Raw genomic sequence first — 13,940 nt, 5'->3', positions numbered from 1 at the left:
CAATTTTAAGAATCATTTACATATGTTCAAAAAGTTTTACTTATCAAATTTTCATATACTAAAAAATTTCTTTTAAATGTTGTGCAATCTTCTTAATGAAGTACGGGAAGACCGTACATACTTTAACTAAATAAATTCGGTCCGTTAATTGTTCAAATTATAGATAATGTTTGAACTGTAAAATTACTATTAAAACTTTATAACTATTATTAAACCAACACAATGTATTTGATTCTAACATCAATAGACGCGACACGACATTGAAATTGCATGTCAGTAAAAATATTATTTGTGTTGTTAAAATATTTGATTAGTCTATTGATAAAAAAATTATTTAATTATTTTTATTTGGTAGAAATTAATTTGGAAGTTCATGACAAATTTTAAAATAATTTATTAGCTAATCGGTCAATAAGACAATTTATGTAGAACACAAATTAGTTTTTTATTTTGTTAATGGTTTTTATTATAAAAGTATAAAACTATTTAAAAGGTCGTAGGTAAACCTTTTTTTGTTTATGATTTTAAGAATATGAATGAGAATAACAAAGAGCAGAATTAGTAGCTAAATTATATCAATGAATGAAATATGGATGTCTGAAGTATTGGTATTGAATGCTGTTAAGTACTCCTCTATAAAAATTTACTTTAATTTCTTTTTGTGAAATAGTTTCGCCAATTCTATTTTCTTTTTGTGTTGGCAGGAGAGGATTTTTATGAAATAAAAAATTAATGAAGTTAAGCAGAACATTATAGAATTTAAGAAAAAATATATAATTCAATAAATGGTGGAAACGCATGTAAATAATGCATTACATTACATCTTACTATGTACAATGTATTTATTTGCGCTACCACCATATTTGTCTAGAATTGTAAACAGATATTTGAATAGTATTGAGGTATTATTTGTTATTATTCAGGTATTATGATTAGGTATTTACTAGAACTATGTGAGCAGCGAGCTCTTATGCCGAAGGTCGAAGGGTTGTCTAAGAGATAGTAATAAAATTTGTGTTTAGCGGACGGGTTAAACATAGTAGAGATATTAATGAATTGGAGGTGCAGGTATATTAAGATTATAATGGTGATTAATAGTTACAATTATTAAATAAATTGTACCGGAATTATTATCTGACCGGGATTACTAGCTTTTACTCTAATAATAATAAACATTCTAATTTGTTTCATCCATCCTTTTGTTTAAAGTTTACTATAAAGAAGCCTTACACATAGTTAACTTTAAACCAAAAACTCGCGCACGCCACGAAAAAAATTGCTTTGTGAATTTTAACGTCATAGTATCGCAATTAAATCACAATCACGTGACAAAATATCGATTTAAATATTGTTAAACATAAAACGCTATAAAATTTGTTTGTACTTAGTTTATAAATTGAATGGATATGCAGTCAAACAGCCTAATTATGCAGGAGTAATGTATGTAAATATGTTGCATATTCCATTTATATTATTACTAGCTGGATACCCGTCCGTTTCTCTCGGTTTAAAAGCAAAGATCACCATGTTATAGTTTTCATCTCCCTTACTCTAACTTATCTCCCTTCCATAATAATTGAAATAAGGATACGGATTGTTTTACACAGGTATATATATATGTCATAATTCATTGAGAATACCAGACAAGATGGCCATGAATTTTTTACAGAAATATTTAATTTATGGTTCAAAATGATGCTCATAGATGGCACTCTTAATGACAGACTAAATTTTTTTTAAAGTATATCTTTATAAGTTGTAGCTCATGTGTTATTCTGATTTATGAGATGAGCTATATTATTGTTAAGTTTCATTCAAACCCATTCATTAGTTTTTGCTTGAAAGCATAACAAACATCCTTACTTTCACATTTATAATAAATAGGGGCTATGGTAAACCGAGGATACTTTGTCAACAGTGAACACATTCTACTATTTTGTTTTTTTTTTAACTTTCTTTTTCTCAATAATTTTTTTTATGTACCTAAATTGTGCTCAGTCGAAGAATCGGCTCATTTATTAAAATTCTTGTCAATATGGCCTAGAACAAAATTTACTTAGTAAGATTGTGGTTTACAAAATGTCGGAAATATTTATGGTCGATATTTTAGAGATAAGTGAAAGAAAGTAATTTAAAATTCATACACGGTCATCGGTTATTTTTTTGAAAGAAGAAAAAAATATTACATGAAAACTCTTATTCCTCGAAAACTCTCGAATAGAGTTTACTATTCAATTTCAAAAAATTTACATTATCAAATTACAGATTCTAAGTGCACAATCCTGTGGATTTTGATCTGCATTATACTGCTTTCTTCTTCTTTTTCACATTTCATGCATTCTCATCGACTTCTGAGCTATGTTCCAAATTTCAAGTCTCTAGCTTATTGGGAAGTTAGTTTAAAATCAATTACAAAATTCCACCCGAACATACAAAAAGCGAGTTAATATAAAACATCTTAATGTTAACAAATCAGGTTCAAGTTCAAAAACATAAGAAAATTTGGTTTAAATATCTGTGTCAAAAATTTACACGTTGTTAGACAAAAATATAAATTTCTATGATGTATTCATTATCCAAATAGCGACTATGGCGTAAAACTTTTTTTAGAGTAGTCATATTTTTGCCGATCGCGTGTACAAAGTATATACGAAAAGTGTCATAAAATAATTATTGCTATCAGCAAGCATGAAATATTACATGTGCGAAACTTGCACAATAGGCAAAAAATAGTTTTCATTGATTTTTATTTTATTATTACTGATAACCACCCAAATTCGTAAAAATTTCCTAATAAGTAGGTTTAGTGTGAGAACAAAACTTTATCAAAAAGTAAAATGTATATTGATGTTTATGCTTATCAGATTAAAATATCAAAAAATTTTTTATGACAATTTCATTCACAAAAAATTATATGATTACATAGTTTTAATATTCGAAACGTAATACCATATTACCTACTCCGTTTTAAAATACAATAAATGGTTAAAAAATAAAAACAGAAATAGTTTTAATAAATGAAAAAAAACATTTTATGAATGCATGGATTAAAAAGTAGAAAATAATTATAATTTTAATTTTTTTAAACGTGGGGTGAATTTTATATTTATTCTTGCAATTAAACTATTTAACACACATTGATCACCCTACGCTTTATTAACATTGAATTTTATTTGATAATTAAAATTATTTTCTATTTTTTAACCAACTTCAAACAAAAAAGGTTGAGGTTATCAATTCGACTGTATTTATTTTTTAAGTGTGTTACCTCAGAACTTTCGTCTGGGTGAACCGATTTTGATGATTCTTTATCTATTTGAAAGCTGGTGCATCCCGTGTGGTCTCATTTCATTTTGGTCCAGTTCTGACAACGGCATACATGAAAAAATCATAAAAGTCTTAAATTTGCATTAAGTATGCACGACAAGAGGACGAATAACTCAATATCACGCCAACTGATTTCGATGATTCTTTTTTTAGTGAAAAATTAGTTAGTGTACTTCAGATTCACAAATCACAAAATTAAAAACTTTTAACAAAAAGAAAACCGACTTCAAAAGAAAAACTTTTCCAAAACAAATATGCACTAAAAAGTAAAAAAAATAACTACAGTAGAACCTCGATAAGTTAAAGTCCAAGGGAAACACAAAATATTTTAAGTTATAGAGGTTTTAAGTTATCAAGTGTCTATGTTAGGTAAAGGTTAATATAGAGGTATGTACATGTTTCTATGTACCCTAGTTAATATAGAGGTATGTACATGTTTCTATGTAGTTACTGAGGGCCTATACAGAGATTATTTATTTAAGTTATAGAGGTTGCGTATTTTAAGTTATAGAGGTTTTGGGCTCTGATGGGAAGGGAACATAGTATTTTTTGAAGTAACAGAGGTTTTTATGTTACCGAGGTTTAAGTTATCGAGGTTCTACTGTATAATATAATATAGTTAAAATTATTGTTATTTTTGGAGTCTTTGTCAGTCAAGAAGTACTACGTTGATAAAGTATTATCTGGCACCATACTAAAGTATTTTTTCCATCGAAAACAGTAATTTTTTTTTCCATTCTTGGTATAATTTTTGTATACACCCAGTAGTAAAAAAGCGAAATTCCATTACATTCAAATAAAACATACGGCAGAGACAACAAAAATTACTTACTTAATGTCAAAAAATCAACAGGAAACGTAAATAGCACAAAAAGAGATAAAATATTTTCCAAATGAAATTTTCACAATTATTGTTAAATTTTATCAAAGTTTGAATGAAATCTTACTAATAACATGATAGAACATGATTTTTTTTTTCGTGAATTTTTATGAATGAAAAATTACGCACTTCATTATAGGCAACTCAAACAACCATTCACAAAATCAACAGGTTCAATAATAAAGTTAAAGAATATTTTTTTTTAAACGAAATATTTTCTTTAAACGAAATATAAGAACGATATACCGTATACCACAATTCAATTTGTACTAGCAATAATCGAATTTTGTTATGTGTGTGAGAGCATACCATCTCATCATACTAACCACATTTGTTTAGTTAAATTTATTGGAAACAAAATTCAATGAAAAGAAAAAATTATTATGTTGTAATAAAAAAATAAAATAAATAACATTATATCATGGGTCTAAATCAAATCGAGTTAATTTTATTGACTTTCTTTAAGTACTTACCTAATTTTAAAAAAATAATCCAACTGCATATATCAAATTTAACCCACAGCCGCCAATCTTAACTTAATGCGGTTTAGGTTAGGTTAGATTATATTGGCTGTCCACGAAGGATACTTAGGCTATAGAGAGCCCATTGTGATATCAAATATATGTTTATCTTGTCGCTAATAATTTCATTTACCAGCTCCTCTATTTCAGAGGCAGAGTCCATCTCCTTCATGCATATACCCAAAGCATACCGCGGACGGAATTGGTTACGCCTTAACCAACTGAGCTAATAGGGCGACGAAATTCAACCTGCATTAATGCGTTTTAATGCAAGTTGAATTTAATAAGATTAAACTTATAATAATTTTGATCATGAAACTTTATTTAGAAGCCCGCTGTTAAGTTTTTTATTAAACTTATTCCTTCAATTTTCATTGTTGAATTGGGTAGATGGCTGATGTCGAATATTACCAATAACAAGTGAAAACAAACAATTGAGTTAATTGTTGAAATACCATGTACAAACAGTAAGTAACGAGAGATAGCGAGCCATACATACATATCACACACATATAACTGATATTCCCATATAATAGATACTATACAATATTCAAACCTAATTTGCGCCCTTACGGGTAAAACAGTGATGTTTACGAAGAAATATTTCAAGAAAAAGATGTTTATTTTTTTATAAGGAACATTTCTTACATTTAAACTTCTGTTCTATCTCTAGCTGTTTACACGATGGGTCCTACGGACTCAAGACCCAATTGACCCTCACTTATTACATCCTGAGCACGCCGTAAAAATCTTTTTTCGTTTTTTATTAACGTGTTTTCAGACGGACAGACAGACAGATGGACTAATTGGGTGATTTTATGAACAGCTATACCGAAATTTTATTCATAGCATCAATATTTTTAAGCGTTACAAACTTGGTACTAAACTTAATATACCTTGATATATTTCATATACATAAAAATGTAAAAGTTGATTTGGTATAAAAATGTAAAAGTATACTTGATTCCGTAACAAAATTTGAGTTAGATTATACGCCAATCAAATTTTACATTAAAATCGATGTAAAGCTGCTTTTTTGTATGAGTGAAACTACTTTTTGCAAAGAAACCGTATTCCCATAAGGCCAATGTTAAATATGTCTACTTTTGAAGCCATTTATTTATTTAAATAATGGGACAATCCTGCTTAAAGTTTTCAAAATTGATTAAGACTTAGTCCAACTTCATATTTAAAAAAAATCAAGCCACTCTCCCAAAATGGCCCTGGCGCTAGTACATCCTTAAGCGCATGAATAGTCTACCAATTTATAGATTTTTTTTCTAGTTAGTTCAATTTTTTTGAACGTTGCCATACAAAAATGCTTTACAAAAATCAATAATAAAAATTTAACAAATAATAATAATGGTAAAAAAAATATATATATAAATCATATTATCATAAATTAATTAAAATTCAATCACGTATTAGTAAGGCGCATACAATTGTATTGAATTGGTTACGTAGGTATATTATAAAAATTTTATTCAATTCTTCTTTGCTTGGGAAATATTTCAATTTTTGTTTAAAAAAAATATGAAGGAAAAATTCAATTTTTGTTTAACGAAGCTCTCTTATTGTTGTTGTTTCTTTTATTTGATAAAATAACAATGAATGTGAGAAGAATCGTCTTCTTTATGTTTTTATATCTTTTGCGTTTGTCATCAATTTTATGGTGACTTTTAAAAGGGCTCCTGTCTCTCCACCATTATATGATTTATTGTACTTCCATAATTATGTTAAGAAAAAACATGCTACCAATTTTGAACTAAGATTATTTTAAAGGGTCTAGCCGTTCTTCCGTAGCCCGTATTGCCCTCAATAGGAACCTATATTGCAACCGATGTTATGTTGTAGAGAATGCTAGTAGTAGTTGATCAAGTAGATATTAGCTCTTTTAAGTTTAAAGTAAAAGTTTTTGGAAATTTGTAGATTTAAAAGTTACATTATTTCTTGTTTAAACAAATATTAGAAGACATATCGATCAAATAGTCAATAAGTAAATCATCATTGTCGTATAAGTAGTAGTTGATCAAGTACATATTAGGTCTTTTAAGTTTAATGTAAAAGTTTTAGGAAATTTGTAGATTTAAAAGTTACGTTATTATCATTTTCTTGTTTAAACAAATATTAGAAGACGGTCAAATAGTCAATAAGTAAATCGTCATAGTCGTATAAGTCATAAACGGTTAGTGATACAAAAAACAAATTAGTTGACAGATAATTTTATTATCTACAATAAAGGTTATTACCATTTTTGGTCTAAAGTGCAGGGTTACGGAGATATAGCCTGAAACGGTTTTTCTTAAAATGGAGGCACTTCCCCGTCTATTTTTTGTTAGGATTTTGTGAATTTACATTCAGCACGTGATACTGAACCTATTTAAATAATAAAATAACTCCTGTAATTTTTTTTTGTTCTTTTCAAAATAGATTTTACTTATAATATTTTTCATAGTAAAGAGGAAATTAATAATTATGGATCAAAGATGACAAATAACTATTTCCAGTGCAATGATTTCCAATAACGTTTATATTTAATAAAGTACTTAATAAAGTTTAATTAAATGAAATATGCTACTCGATAAACGCGTAATAGTAGATATATAGTGTTGTATCCTAAAAGCAATGAACAGCAGAAATGATTTTTATAAGGAATGGAATTCTAAGTCCAAAAGACCCTTGCCGTATTCTGTAAATTATTTTCTACAACTTTGTTTTTCATAAAAATTTAAGTTTTCCTAATATTTTTCGAGAATTGAGAAGAAAATTAATGACACTGTTATATCGATAACGGTGTGTCAAATCTAGAAGCGGCCCAGAATTTCTTATCTTGGAAATTACGCCCCTATTTCATCATTTTCTGATGTTCATTCCTTTTGTATGCTATTATTTTTCTATTGAATGTCCTTATTACGTTTCATGACGAGCTTATTTGTCGTAAAACTCTGAATAAATTCAATTAATAGGCAAGTAATTTACTATTCACTTACTAACATCGTTAACTTAACCTTATAAAAACACATACTTGTTATAAATGTTTCATTTCTATATGTATAATAGAATTATTATAAAATACTCGAGACATGCTGAGATAAGAACACTTTATAATCGTAACTAAAAGTTATAAAAACGCTGAACTTATACATAAAAGTAAATTAATAGAATAAATAAAGCATTAATACAATATAATACTCAATACGATTAATTATTTAATTATCAATATTATTTTATTGTTTCCACACTAATTAAAAATTAAATGTTGTATGAAAATAATGTATAGTGGAAATTTCGAGTTAATGAGTTTTTGAGACTTAACAAGTAGTTCGAGATACAGAGGATGTAATTGCTAAAATCACATCAAATCAATTGCGGAGTCTACTTTTTGAAATGCGAGTTACAGAGTATAAATATGTACTATCAATACCTCGCAGGGAAAAAATCGCTCCTGTAATTTAATGCATTATGGACAAGAGTAACTACCTTCTATGTAGCCTGTATTATTATGCTTGTTAACTTGCTTGAAAAAGTGCCCAGTTTACTCCCTAAAATTATCGCAAATGAAGTATATGGTTGCTTCTATTATAATTAATATTCAAGTATAGGAAGTTTAATATTTCAATAATTCAAAATTATGCATACACTTTTCATGGTAATTTTAATTATTTTAATGTTAATAATTTAATACTTAGTCTAAAAGTATTAAAATTTAATTAAAATTTAAAAGTAATTAATGTAAAACCATTGTAGGTACTAAATATGTTAGGCAATAATTGTTAATTGTCTATTGACTCTAAATTATTGGACTACACTAATAGGAATAAGCTCTCAAAATCCAAAAATTAAAAAAAAAAATTTTCTTGAGTTATATTTTTTGTATTGAAATTAAAAAATGATTGCAACTAATTAAAGTTTTCTACAATAAATTATTTGAATGACATTTTATCAAAAAATATTTTTCGAATCTTATTTCAAAGTTTTAACCGACTTCAAACAAAAAGGAGGAGCCTATCGACTGTATTTTTTTTATGTATGTTACCTCAGAACTTTCGACTGGGTGAACCGATTTTGATAATTCTTTATCTATTTGAAAGCTGGTGCTTTCCGTGTGGTCTCAAATCATTTTAGTTCAGTTCTGACTACGACATCTATGAGAAAACCATCAATGTCTAAAATTTTCATCAAGTATGCAATAGTTATTTTTTTAGTGACAAATTAGTGTACGTCAGATTCACTAAAAATCACAAAATAAAAAAAAAAAAACTTTTATCAATTATCTTTTATTATATTATCGTTATTTTTTTACTTTTTAGTGCATATTAATTTGTTTTGGAAAAGTTTTACTTTTGAAGTCGGTTTTCTTTTTGTGAAAAGTTTTTTTTTATTGGTAGAAATATGATCGACTGAAATCAACTGCAATGCGAATTAGTCAATGTCACTTTATCGAGGTAAATAATTAATATGACTCAAAAAAACAGATTATGAAACAAAAAAAGTCATTATTTATGAAAAGTCCTGTTTAATTTAAAAAAATAAAATCGGCATTAAAAATTTTTTGAAATGTACCTGGTAATCTACAATTAGGAAAACATGAAAATGGTGAAGAGAAAAGTACATTTATCTTTTGCTATATATTTATAATAAATATTTTCAATTATTTGTTTCGTTAGTGATATTAAGTAGCAAAATAATGCGTCTTTACAATAAATAAAATATATATTATTTTCAATTAAATATAGTACTCGTATTGGCGCTGGAAATAAAAAAAAGGAAATGCTGCATTTTATTGGTTATTTACAAATTTCTGTTAATTATTTTAAATTTTACACTTGTGTTTGGTAACAATTCATAAATAGAAGTATTTATTATTTCGTATATAATTGGTCGTTAGAAAATGTTGCATTTTAAATACTACTTTTGTATATAAACACTATTAAACACGTCTCAATTTTCAGACATAAAAGATTTAACCAATATACACAAGACTTTCCAAAACCAAAATTGTTAATGGTCCACAAAGTTACCTTCTAGACTATATTAATACCACATTAACAATAGAAACTGAATAAAATATACAGAGTGAACCACTGCGGTGTTTAAGACTGCAAATTCAAAATAAAATTACAAAATAGATTTAACATTTAAGTATTTTGTCCTTCATTTAAGAATAAATATACCAACATTAGAATTAAATTCAAGTTGATTGTATTAAATTGACTATTTTTAGGCCTTTCGATGGAAGTAATGCTGCGTTTTAGGTTTTTGACTAAAATTTTTGAGGGTTTAAGTAATGCTATTGAAGAGGATTGCCAACGCACTCGAAACTGGTCTAGCTAATTAAAAATAATTTTATAAATCTAGCCAAATATTGTTATTGTGGGTCCTGAAGGGGTTTTATTTTAACAAAATGCTAATGACAATTTGTGATTATAAATAGTCCACGGTCCACCCTATATGTATAAAAATAACTTTCTTACCAAAATGTCAAATTTTGAAAGTGTTATGATGTCTTCTAATTTAATAATAACGAACAATAATCATTAAGATATGAAAAAGAAGATGAAAAAGAAATGATTGCTAGAAATTTTTATAACAAAATAATGATTATAACAAATTATATTATATAGTTTATACATGTATACGTAAGTACTTTTAAAGTGAAATTTAAAACACATTTTTATTAATAACTTGGTTAATGTTATATCAAATGTCATTTAACATTTCAAGTTAATTGTTCAATTATTATTATTATTTATGCTGTAAAATATATTATATAATAATAAAAAGAATTTAAAAATTATTAAACAAATCATTTTTAACCATACAAAATTATTACCTTCATAAAGATTGTATATTTTTTTCGAAGAAATTTTTAAACAAAGTGCAGGGTATAGACTAGACTATCATGGAGAATTGGAGTGTTTGGATTCACCGTTATACCTACCACTAAATTACGAAAAGACTTCTGTTACACTATTATAAAATGAGCAGAAATTACCCTAAGGAATAACTACTTGAAGTCTGTTAAATCACTGTGTATTTTGTTAAATAGAAAGGCAGTTCAACGCTTTTAGCGTTCCTCAGAATTTAAGGCTTTTTCAGCATGGTATTTATTTAAAGTTCCTATGCTAAAACTATGGTAATAATCATTTTTCGATAGAATTTAACGAATATTTTTCACAGACTAAGAGTAGAGTTTACTATAAAAATAGGTATCAGACATTTTGATAATTTAAAACAAGAGATAATTTATGCTTAAGTTCCCAATTTTGACCAATTTACGTAAAATACGACGTCAAGTTATATTTCTCTTTATTCTAAAAACATTTATTTCAATCTCTCCTACTTTTTTCAATTCTCACGAGAGAATTTATTAATATCGTAAAAAATAGCTGGGAGGATAGTTGAGTTTTACATACTTTGATCCTCAAAATCGCAAACATTGAAGCTGATTATCTTGCGATCCAAACGACAAAAAATTGGACAAAAGTCAAATCTGCCGACAAGTGCTTTCATGCTGGAAATACCTTAAGGAGGTTCGTTTCCAAAAATATCATTTTTAGCTATTGATATATGAGAATGTAATTATAAAAATTTTTTTGGCACATAACAATTTTGATCTTTTTAACTGTCCCCGCTACAGCTTAAATACCTACAGAAATTTAGTTTAAGGCTTTTAAGTTACGGAACAACACCCCCCCCCCGCATGTAAAATACTTACATGCAAAATCAAAATTAAAAGTACCAATCCTTAAATTAACTAGCTTCAAAAAAGACAAGATGGAAATTACTAAAACATTCGAATTAAAAAAATTAAACATTAATAAAATAAAAAGAAACTTTTATAATCAAAAGGAAATTGAAATGAAAAATCAATAAAATATTTTTGATAACTAACCGGTATTTCTTTTGGAAAAACACTGTCAATAATAAATTTCCTAATAAAATGATTAAATTATATCTTTACATTTCTACACGGATATTTCAAATATTTATGTTCCATTTACGGATATCCTATATTTTTGTAAACATAAATAATATTTATCGTTGTAAAAATTTTACTGTCAGAAAAGTAACCAAATATATAATTTAATAAATTTTTTGTTTATATTTTATAATGTCTTCATAAAATATTAATAAAATTTTATATTCAAGCATAAAATGCTACTAAAATAATTTACAGAATGTTCGATTTACATCTAGGCATATAAATATCACGAGTATGACAGAGTACATGCGTTTAAGCAATGCATCTTAGTAAGAGGTATTATAAGTGTTATATGAAATTGCAAAAGTGGCTTGTATCGTGGCTTAGCTGTTGTAGTTGATCTATTCAACTAAGAAACTCCCACTCTCCAAGCGTCTTACAACCGCATATCGAAGCTTCAACACATGTTTATAATACCTTTCACTTAGATGCATTGTTTAACGCATGTACTCTGTCATACTCGTGATATTTATATTCCTAAATGTAAATTGAACATTCTGTATACTGAGTGGCTCATTTAAATTTATTATGCCAAAGATGCATGTCAATAAATTAAGTCGGCAAGAGACGCCGAAGATGTCTAATGGCAAAGAAAAACTGAAGGAGAGGCTGTTGACCTGACCAAAAATGTATAATAAGACGGAAAATATGACAAAATTTATGCTACCATAAATTCGAGGAGGCTATACAAAGTCTTATCATCGACGGTCATAAATAATAAAATAAACAGTAGTTCGAAGATTCAAATGTCTGGACAGAGTCATCACAGGCAACAAAGACGTAGGTATAAAATGGAAGTCAGAAAGAAAATCGTAAATAGAGCCTATTGATTCCATAAGTAAAAGGTAAAATATTCTGAGCCCAAAATATTTGTTTGTTGGCTGTCAAATTGACTTCCACTTGCAATCGTGTTGCCATAGCCCGCTGGACATCACCCTTTTTGTTAAATGATTAATACATACTTGAAACATCATGAGTGGCTTCCTTTTGGCGAGTCTACCAAACTTTCAGCGACTTTTTTCGAAAGTGCTGCGTTTTCAAGCGAGCATGACGACGTCATTCGTAAAATATCGGTTTGAAAAAACGCAGCAGGGAATTTGTCAGACACTTGATAGCATTAATAATTACTAAACAAAAAAAAATTTTATCCGACAAAAATACTGCACCGATGAGCTTGTGTACTACCTCGAACATGTCAAGTAATTTTGTTTTTCAACACATATACATAGTCCACTTTTGCTGAATTGTTTTATAATTATTGCTTTATTGCTTATTGTTTTATAATTACTTAAAAAGTCGTCGAGAGAAAGTTTGGTTGTCTCTCCAAAAGGAAGCTATTCACGAAGTTTCAAGTATGTTCAGATTATTTAACAAAAAGGGTGCTACCCACGCGTTATAATGTATTAATTCCGCACCATTTACACACGATAATGACAGAGTTAGCTACGTTCTAAATATAGATTTCGAAAAATCATATTTAAACACTAAAGGATGAGATTTAAATTGAAGACCAATTGCATTTATTTATTATTTTTAATACTCTTTATATATATAAATTTAAGTAAAAAATCAAAGTAAATGTTTGCTAATATAGAGGTGAACACTAAATGCAATGAAAATAGTAAAAATTTAACGACTTACCTTACTATCATCTCTTTAATCTTGATGTTTTATCTGTAACCAAGCAAAAATAAACCATAAGAAAATTATTACTGTCCACACACTTTAAAGTAAATCACATACAAAATTTCAAAATACAACTGATATGAAATTAATATATTTATTTGGCTATATTGTTACTTTATTGAAAAATCCCCTCCTAAAAGGCCATAAATTTTTAAAATCTATTAAAGCAGCTTAATTGTACGTAAAAACAATATTTTTTCACATGTAAAATACGTATTCATAATAAAAATTGATTGACATTTAGTTTAAGAATAATGAAATCTTAATGGCTTTGAAATTTGTAATTTAGTTTATATTTTTCCGATAAGTATAAAGTATAAATGAAAATTCATCATGATATTAAATTCAAATTATTATAAAATGGACATTATGGTTGAATTATCGACTTCTATTTAATTTCTTTTTAACTCATGATCAAAATACTTTTCGATCGTATAAAATATTACCACTTACGTTCGTGAGTCAGTTTCACAGAGTTTATACCATCTTGTTTGAATAAAATTTATTAGCATTGTTTCACATTTTACTACTTAAATGCCTA

General features: G+C 27.3%; 1 protein-coding gene across 2 annotated transcripts in view; it reads right to left on the bottom strand.

Annotated features, from left to right (window-relative positions):
• Positions 1-13,940, bottom strand: part of LOC123292368 (beta-1,4-glucuronyltransferase 1-like) — a 160,969-nt gene that overhangs the window by 21,011 nt on the left and 126,018 nt on the right. For both annotated transcript variants that reach the window (XM_044872997.1, XM_044872996.1), the window contains one exon: positions 13,355-13,387. The gene's annotated coding sequence lies outside the window, so the exon portion shown is untranslated. The remainder of the gene's footprint in view (positions 1-13,354; positions 13,388-13,940) is intronic.

The sequence above is a fragment of the Chrysoperla carnea genome, chromosome 2 (genome assembly GCF_905475395.1).
Source record: "Chrysoperla carnea chromosome 2, inChrCarn1.1, whole genome shotgun sequence".
In the NCBI taxonomy this organism is placed as follows: Eukaryota; Metazoa; Arthropoda; class Insecta; order Neuroptera; family Chrysopidae; genus Chrysoperla; species Chrysoperla carnea.
The sequence above is the reverse complement of the archived record's forward strand: the minus strand, read 5'-3'. Positions and strand labels throughout refer to the sequence as shown.